Source organism: Sciurus carolinensis, chromosome 13 (assembly GCF_902686445.1).
Source record: "Sciurus carolinensis chromosome 13, mSciCar1.2, whole genome shotgun sequence".
Lineage (NCBI taxonomy): Eukaryota > Metazoa > Chordata > Mammalia > Rodentia > Sciuridae > Sciurus > Sciurus carolinensis.
The window spans coordinates 50,303,204-50,313,427 of record NC_062225.1 but is presented as its reverse complement, the minus strand read 5'-3'; the positions used below and the strand labels follow the sequence as shown (position 1 = coordinate 50,313,427).

Here is a 10,224-nt window from a genome sequence, read left to right as displayed (position 1 = left end):
ATGGTGAATTTAAAGGATCATTGATCCAAACCCAAGACCTTACTTTTCCAAAAGTGAAAACTAGTGTTTCAGAACAGGGCTAATCAGAGATAAAATTGAAATTAGAACATAGGCATCCTCACTAACTCAGAATTTCTATTAATTTGGGAGATGCTCTGTATTGCTTAACATTTTGTATCTGAAAAAGAGGAATTTGCTCCCTTCCACAAATTTTTTCAGATTCTGACATCTGTGAAAAACATGTACATCTTCATGGATACTCTTATCAGGTTATCAGGTTATAAATCATGGTACCTTTCACTAACACAAATATCATAAGATTTTCAGTATAAGAGATATCTACTGAATTGATCACAGATGTGACATATTTGAATTAAGTACTATATGGAATTATATATAAATCCATTGAAGTGATATTTTTGTAGAAGAGATCAGAAGATTGATTTAAATAATCAAGACAGCCATGAGTGAACAACAGAAGTGGAAAATATTATCAGAGCTTAAGAGAGGACTTAAGAATCTTGGGTTAGGAAAAATCAGAGTGGTTGAATGGAAGAGATATTTCAGATTGTCCCACACTGTGTAGCCTTTTTCTTTCATTTAAAATACACTGCATACTATTATGAGAAGATTTGAAAAGGGAGTGGGAAGAAACATTTCCAAAGTCTCATTGCTCCATGGTCATATCTCTGTAGTTTCTTATCATGCAATCACTGTTACTTTACACAATTTGCCTTTTTTTTTTTTACAAACTGCATTTTGATTCATTGTACACAAATGGGGTACAACTTTTCATTTCTATGGTTGTGCATGATGTAGATTCATACCATTCGTGTAATCATACTACAGTGATGTAGCCACATCAATGTTTACAGCAGCTCATTTCACAATAGCTAGACTGTGGAACCAACCTAGATACCCTTCAACAGATAAATGGATAAAGAAACTGTGGCATATATACACGATTCGACTTTTAAAACAAACACATACTGATAGTTACAAGTAAAACATATAATTTCTGAAAGCAAAGTTAATATGTAGAATGCTTATTTTAAAACATTCAGAAAATGAAGAAAATGGTAAAAAAGAGGAAGATAAGCATTTGGAATTCTCCACACAAAAATAATCTCAGATGATATATTGGTATATATTGCCATATTTTTCATTTCCTGTATCTTTTTAATACATTTGATATTGTATATAATTAGTAAAGAAGCATTCACTGGTGAAAGAGAATATTTTAAAAGGCCTGCCAAAAGCCTCTGTAAATGGCTCTTAAAATTGTTCTATCATAAATTATATTACTTCTTGAATGCCCAGTGGTGCAGGCACCATTCAAAATGCTTTATAAAAATGAACTCATGCAAATCATTATAAAAATTATGTGTCCCAAGAGCTGGGACACAAAGCTGCATCAAACCAATATTCACATTACTTGACAAAAAAATTATTGTCCAATATATAGTTTTTTTGAAATCTACCCTTATGAAGGGAGGATATTGCATTTGTTCATTTATGAAATAGTGGACTTATTCTATTTTATGACCCCATTGTATAAATAGTCACTTTTGGAGTGAGACATAATATCCCTGGACATTATTTTAAGTGATTACCAAATATGGGAAGAAAATTCTCTGTACTGTGTTAATAAATACGTAAGAATGGTAAATACTTTTATTACCATTACCTCCAATGCACATTTAAAAGGTACCACTCTGTTTTCTCTTTTTGTTTCATTCTCTTCTCAACATTTTCATTTTTCTTTGTTCCCATGGCTATTTATCCCTTTCTACTTTTTTTCAATCCTGTGCATCACTTTTATTTTTTCCACGTTTTTATATTTATATTTAAAATTTTAACTGATATAGACATAAAAATTGGCCATCTTTACATGCATCACACAAGGTTCCATCTCAATGCCAGTGGTTCTGAACCACTGAGCCATATCCCCAGGCCTTTTTATTTTTTATTTTGAAACAGGGTCTGGCTAAGTTCCTGAGGCTGGGTTTGAACTTGTGATCCTCCTGTATCAGCCACAAGAGCCACCAGGATTTACAGTTGTGTGCCACTGGTCCTGGCTCTTGTGCTGCTTTTAAATGGCTTTGTTAAAAATTAGTTTTCTTTTAAAATTTTGATTAACATATAATAATTGTACATATTTATGGTCTACAGTGTAACATTCCAACAATGCATACTTATCGAAACAGGTATTTTGACTTTTCCCTTTCCTTATCATTCATTATGTTTGGAGATCTTGAGCTCCTCTGTCCTAGCTCTTTATGAAATGTGTCAAAGGTATTTAGAAATATAATCAGCCCACCACCCTATAGAACATTAAACTTATTCTTTCTAACCATGTTTCAGTACACTTCACCCATCCTCCCTCTGCCCCTCCCCAGTCCTCAGCCTCTAGTAATACCTACTCCACATTCAGATCACCTACTTTTAGCTTCCACATATGAGAAAGAACATGTGATAATTGTGTTTTGGTTTTTGACTAATTTTACTTAACCTAATGTTCTTCAGTTCCATCCACATTATCACAAACCTTTTAAAGGTTTAATAATATTTTATCATGTATATTTGTATATTATATATATGTATATATATATGTATGTATGTGTATATATATGTATGTGTATTGTGTGTATATATGTATGTGTGTATATATATATATATATGGATATATATATATACACATACAATATACATATCACATTTTCCTTGTCCATTCTTTATTCATTCATCCATTGATGGACACTGAAGATAATTCCATATTCTGACTGCTGTAAACAGTGCCGTAATAAACATGGGAATGCCAGTATCTCTTTGATATATTGATTTCATTTCCTTTGGATATACACCCAGCAGTGAGAAAGCTGTATCATATGGTAGATCCATTTTAATTTTTTATAAACCTCTATACTATTCTTCATAATAGTTATTTATATTCCCACCAACAGTGTAGAAGTGTTCACTCTTTTCCACCTTCGTGTTTTTGTTGTTGTTTGTTTGCTTGCTTTTGTCTTTTTAATTATAACCATTTTAACTAGTGTGGAATCTCTCATTGTGGGTTTTGATTTGCATTTATTTCCTTGATGGCTGCGAATACTGAGCATGTTCATTTTTTAAAGAAGTATACATTCAGATAGTTTTCCCACTTCTAATTGGGTCTTTGTTGTTAAGTTTTTCTAGTTCTTTACATATTCTGCATGCTAACCATCTGGGTGTTAGATGAATAGTTTCCAAATATTTTCTCCCATTCCATAGGTTGTCACTTCACTTTGTTGAGTGTCTTATTCCCAAAAATCACTGCCCATGAAAATTAGTTGTCTCATGTATGAAATTGTTACATAGAACCCTGTTTATTTTACTTCCATAAATATCCCAAGTTCATTGTCTCTTCTGTTTCACTCTGGTCTACACCTTCATTATACTTTGCATGAATTCCCACAATAGTTTCTTAACTAGTCCCTTTGCTTTCATATTTGCAATGACAGCTTCCTTCCTCCAGTTTCTACTTTCCTAGCAGCTTGCAGAAACATTTCAAAGTATTTGTGTGACTTTTTCTCTTCTCTTCCATATGGAATTTATAGATTATTCAATCCACAATCAACTTAGCTCACCCCAACTCCAAGAATTAACTAACACATTCCTTTTTTTTTTTTTTTATCCTCCACAGATCTGAATATAACCTGGAGTAGTCTTGTTTGCCTATTTGCTTGTTTATTGATTTGCTTCATTTCATCTCAATCTAATTTCTTCTGAGTAAGCATCTTATCTATCTCATTTAATTAGCTGTTTATAGAATAATCTGTATTCCCAAAATCTAGAATAGTGGCATAAACATAATACAAGCTGAAAAAATATTTTTAAATAAGTACTCAAAAGTGCCACTATAAGTATAATATACATAAAACTACCTAGAATAAACAAAGGAAATATCTGAAACTCATGGTTACATCAATTGTAAAGATGTCATTGAGAAGATCATTATATGCTCTTGATTTGAGAACTCAGCTCTCTATTGTGAAAATAGTTCTACTTTCTTTTTTTAACAGTCTTTTTTTTTTTTAAATGACTTCCTATTTCAACTCTTTTCTAAAGCAATGGGACCCTTATTGTAGATTATGTATCATCTCCTCTTTGACTATAAGGTGTATAGTTTTGTTAATCAGAGACATCAGTGAGTTCAGTTTCTGAGACCAGTCATATAATAAATTATTGGGATCCTTGGGTCTCTGGAAGTTGATGATTCCTGCCAACCTCTCGACTTTAGCAAAGATGGTCTTGTTAACTACTAGATTTGAGAAAAAAGCCTCTGACTCATCCACAGACAGATCGAGGACTTGTGCCATCCTTTTTATTGTTATCCGAGTATAATATTTGGCCATTATTCTAATATCATGTTCGACAACTCAAGACTTCAAGTCTTTCCACCTTTTTTCACCTTCTTCTGTAGAACCAAAAACACCAGTTGCAGGACTCTCAAGGGAACCTTTCCTTAATTCCATTCCATAATCTTCAACAAGCGTGGACCATCGCATCAACTCCATTGTAGTAAAAAACTTTAAAAGATCCTTGTACTTGGGAATTTCTCCTAACTTCTTGTCACCACTTATTCGTTGAACCAAATCTGACTGTTCATTGTCAAAGGGAGCCAGGATAACATAGGAACAATGCTTTTCAGAGCCTGCTGCCACTTTTCGCTTTCTGCCTATATACAGGGAGTATCATATATTGCTCTGTAGTGTTTATAAATAGACAAATAGGATCCCTCCTTGCTGATCCAGCTGAATCATTAAATTATAGTATTTCAACTTTAATTTCTCTGTGTTTTCCTTCTGGAAAACTTTGGTGTTAATTTTCTTGCTGATAATTTGTGTCCAAATATAATCCTTCACAGCAAGGCAGAGCCTCATTTGCTCTAGAATAAATTCCACTCGCTCTTTTTTTTTTTTTTCCATTGACCCATAGGTTTCCAGCTGTAATTCTTGTAAAATGGAGACTGCCTCTTTCATGTCACCATTTTGCTCTTTTATAGTTGCTAATGTTTTAGTCAGTCGAGCACGTTCAATTTCAACATAACTCTTTCCTTCTGTAACCTTTCATAGAGTATCAATTAATCTAAGTTTGACTGGGAGGTCTGTGATTTCTTCAACATAAGTACGGCACTGTTGAGCCACTTTTGCAACATCTTGTTTTAACTGACTCCACCTTTTTGACAGCTGCATAATATGTTCATGAAGTAAATCCCATTCTTCAGCCTCATAGCACATCTTCACCTCTGCAACTAAGATTCAGGATGTAGACACCATATCAGGAGCAGTACGTGTTTGTTTTTTCTGAAGAGGGAAGGGTTTCAGTGACTTCTTGAAGTCTTCCTTCCTAAAACTTGGCCTGCTTCTCACACTCGGGCAGGCGCTGACCCACCGTGGTGCTGTAGTCCACCTCCATCTTGACCCTGCACCCATCAGCCCGCTCAGAGCCGCGGTCCACCATGGTTCCAGCCTAAGTCCCCTGCTGTCCCCTTGCTTCGGCCACCACTCGTCACCCACACCCGAGAATAGTTGTACTTTATACCCATCATTTTTTGTTGTTTTTTTTTTTCATGTCACATGACATCAAGTTCCAACTGATAAGTTTTTCCCCAGAATGCTTAGAAACACCTTTATGGTTCTATATTTTGCATATTCCTACCATTTCCATTTTCAATCTTGTTTCCATTTTGCACCAATACATATTTTCCTTGCTAGCCTCACTTTAAATTTATGCTATCTTGTCATATTTTATGATGCTTTATAATCTATCTTAAATCCTTCCTGGAATAGAAAGGAAGTATGAACCCACAAATAAATTCAATCTTCTACTTAATATTCAGTAAACCTAAGTTGAATCTGAATTCAAAGGTGAAAATATAGTAAGAATTCAGAAAATCTAATCTACTTAGTGCCATAGACAAGTAGGTGTTCAAAAGTGTGTTTACTTGATTTGGTCAAACCCTGTCGGACTTATAATTAAAATAGCCTTATATTCATTCTAAATCTATTTAATGCACGTGCATGAGACCCGCAAGATAACTTGTTAGATGTCTAGAGTAGAAAATCAAGTTAGCCCTCTTTCCCTTCTTTGAGTAAAATATTCAGTAGATTATGAGACATAAAAGAAAATGCTTCGATAGGAATACTGATTATCCTTGGCATACTGTGTCTCAGTGTGCTTGCCATTTCCAGATCTTCTCTCTAGGAGATGAGGCTCAGTCAGTTGCCATGCTGGTCTAGAGTGCACAGCTGCTACCATGGTTGTGGCTGATTTTTCTGGGTTGGCTTTTGATTCAAAGGCAGTCTGTCTATACTGCAAGTTGGCCAGTTCTCTGTGAGGTGGTCTGGTCAGACAGTTCTAGTAAAATGAGTAAACGGCAATTAACTCCATCAGTCAGATCTTCTCTTTGGATGAGTTTCAATTTGAGACATAAAAGTAAAGCAATGGTGGTCACAGACAAAAGACAAAGAAGTGAAGATGTAATTTGACTAAACTTTGGCAAAATAGCATAGAACCATACCTACCAACTATACCTACCAACTCTCTTTTGCAAAGAGATTTGCTTTCTCCAAAGCCAGGGAAATCCTGCAAAGATGCGTTAAGGGTGTAAGAACAGGTTCTAAGACTTAAATGGAACTTGTGGAATTACCAAATCTAATCTCTTCAACAATTCACCAGTCCTGTCTGAACCCCAAATGCTTTGAATCCTAAGCGCTGATTTGATGGTAGTAGGAGGTGTAGACTTTGGGATGTTATTAGGTCATTAGGTCTCTTCACTCATGAATGGGATTAGTGCTTTTATGAAAGAACCTAGAGAGCCGGTATTCCCTTCCACCGTGTGAGGGCATAGGTGGGGCACTGTCTACGAACCAAGAAACAGGCTCCAACCAAACAGGCTCTCAAAACCAGACACCAAATCTGCTAAACCTGAGTTTGGACTTGCCAGCCTCCAGAACTGCAAGAAGTAAATTTCTGTTGTTTACATGCCACCCCACGTATGAAAATTCACTAGAGCAACCCAAGTAGACTAACAGACACACAGGAAGATGATTAAACCCTATCTTTTTAAATATTAAACATTTTTGTGGACGATTTTACCATATTAATGTAGTAACTGTTTGTGTTGTAGAGAGAAAAATAGCCGTGTGCTAAATTGTGAGAAAACTTTCCCTTCTACTGTGTTAAATCCTGTCTTTCTGGAATTTATATGATGAATCCTCATCTACTGGAGCAACAAAGACTTCTTTCTTTCCTCTGTGACATTCTTTCTAATTTTAAAAGATATCTACAAATCTTCCATAATTCCTTCTTTCTATAAGAAAAACAACCCTACTCTCTCCACTAACCAATCCTCAAATAACACACTTCCATAATCCCTTATCATCTTGTTTCACTCTGCTGGTTCTTACTGATTTATCACCAGGTAGAACCAAAGTTGAGATAAACATATATATTTCTATATTGACATTGATATTAATAAGCTTTCAATCAAACTAATTTATTGTATAAAAAGTAAATGTTCCTCAATTCCAGAAATCAAATAGACCACAACACAATAATACTAGGCGATTTTAACACACCTCTCTCACCACTGGATAGAACATCCAAACAAAAATTGAATAAACCATAGATCTCAATAACACAATCAACAATTTAGACTTAACCGACATATATAGAATATACCATCCAACAAAGAACGAATACACTTTCTTCTCAGCAGCACATGGATCCTTCTCTAAAATAGACCATATTTTATGCCACAAAGTTACTCTTAGCAAATACAAGAAGATAGAGATACTACCTTGTACTCTATCAGATCATAATGGATTGAAATTAGAAATAAATGAGAGAATAAAAAACAGAAACTTCTCCAATACCTGGAGATTAAATAATACACTATTATATGATGAATGGATAACAGAAGACATCAGGAGGGAAATAAAAAAATTCTTAGAAGTAAAAGAGAAAAAAGACACATCATATCAAAATCTCTGGGACACTATGAAAGCAGTACTTAGAGGAAGATTTATTTCATGGGGCGCATTCAAAAAAAGAAGTAGAAATCAACAAATAAACGACTTAACACTACAGCTCAAAGCACTAGAAAAAGAAGAGCAGACCAATACCAAAAGTAGTAGAAGACAGGAAATAGTTAAAATCAGAGCCAAAATCAACGAAATTGAAACAAAAGAAACAATTGGAAAAATTAACAAAATAAATAGTTGGTTCTTTGAAAAAATAAACAAAATTGATAAACCGTTAGCCACACTAATAAAGAGAAAGAGGGAGAAAACTCAAATTACTAAAATTCGGAATGAACAAGGAAACATCACAACAGACACGAGTGAAATACAAAACATAATTAGAAGCTATTTTGAAAATCTATACTCCAACAAAACAGAAAACCTCGAAGACATCAACAAATTTCTAGAGACATATGAATTACCTAAACTGAACAAGAAGGACATACACAACTTAAATAAATCAATTTCAAGCAATGAAATAGAAGAGGTCATCAAAAGCCTACCAACAAAGAAAAGTCCGGGACCAGATGGGTTCTCAGCCGAGTTCTACAAAACCTTTAAAGAAGAGCTCAATCCAATATTCCTCAAAGTATTCCATGAAATAGAAGAGGAGGGAACCCTCCCAAACTCGTTCTATGAAGCCGATATCACCCTGATACCTAAACCAGACAGAAACACATCGAGGAAAGAAAATTTCAGACCAATATCCTTAATGAACATCGATGCAAAAATTTTAAACAAAATTTTAGCAAATCGCATACAAATATATATTAAAAAGATAGTGCACCACGATCAAGTGGGTTTTATCCCAGGGATGCAAGGTTGGTTCAACATTCGGAAATCAATAAATGTCATTCACCATATCAACAGACTTAAAGTTAAGAATCACATGATTTCAATAGATGCAGAAAAAGCATTCGATAAAATACAACATCCTTTCATGCTCAAAACACTAGAAAAAATTGGGGTAGTGGGAACATTCCTTAACATTATAAAGGCCATCTACGCTAAGCCCATGGCCAATATCATTCTAATTGGTGAAAAACTGAAAGCGTTCCCCCTAAAAACTGGAACAAGGCAGGGATGCCCTCTTTCACCACTTCTATTCAACATCATCCTTGAGACTCTAGCCAGAGCAATCAGACAAACCAAAGAAATTAAAGGGATACGAATAGGAAAAGAAGAACTGAAACTATCCCTGTTCGCTGATGACATGATTATATATTTAGAGGAACCTGGAAATTCCACCAGAAAACTTTTAGAACTCATAAGTGAATTCAGTAAAGCAGCAGGTTACAAGATCAATGCTCATAAATCCAATGCATTTTTATACATAAGTGATGAATCTTAAGAAAGAGAAATTAGGAAAACTACCCCATTCATAATAGCATCAAAAAAAATAAAACACTTGGGAATCAATCTCACAAAAGAGGTGAAAGACCTCTACAATGAGAACTACAGAACACTAAAGAAAGAAATTAAAGAACACCTTAGAAGATGGAAAGATCTCCCATGTTCCTGGATAGGAAGAATTAATATTGTCAAAATGGCCATACTACCTAAAGTGCTATACAGATTCAATACAATTCCAATTAAAATCCCAATGATGTACCTTGCAGAAATAGAGCAAGCAATTATGAAATTCATGTGGAAGAATAAAAAACCTAGAATAGCTAAAGCAATCCTCAGTAGCAAGAGTGAAGCAGGGGATATTGCAATACCAGATCTTCAACTCTACTACAAAGCAATAGAAACAAAAATGGCATGGTATTGGCACCAAAATAGACAGGTAGATCAATGGTACAGAATAGAGGACATGGACACAAACCCAAATAAATACAATTTTCTCATACTAGACAAAGGTTCCAAAAATATGCAATGGAGAAAAGATAACCTCTTCAACAAATGGTGCTGGGAAAACTGGAAAACCATATGCAACAGAATGAAATTAAACCCCTATCTCTCACCCTACACAAAACTCAGCTCAAAATGGATCAAGGACCTCGGAATCAGACCAGAGACCCTGCATCTTATAGAAGAAAAAGTAGGTCCAAATCTTCAACTTGTTGGCTTAGGATCAGACTTCCTTAACAGGACTCCCATAGCACAAGAAATAAAAGCAAGAATCAATAAGTGGGATAGATTCAAACTAAAAAGC

At 34.7% G+C, this 10,224-nt stretch overlaps 1 pseudogene; it reads right to left on the bottom strand.

Annotated features, from left to right (window-relative positions):
• Window positions 1–4,118: 4,118 nt before the first annotated feature.
• Window positions 4,119–5,502, bottom strand: LOC124963737 (26S proteasome non-ATPase regulatory subunit 12-like; annotated as a pseudogene).
• Between the last annotated feature and the right edge of the window lie 4,722 nt (window positions 5,503–10,224).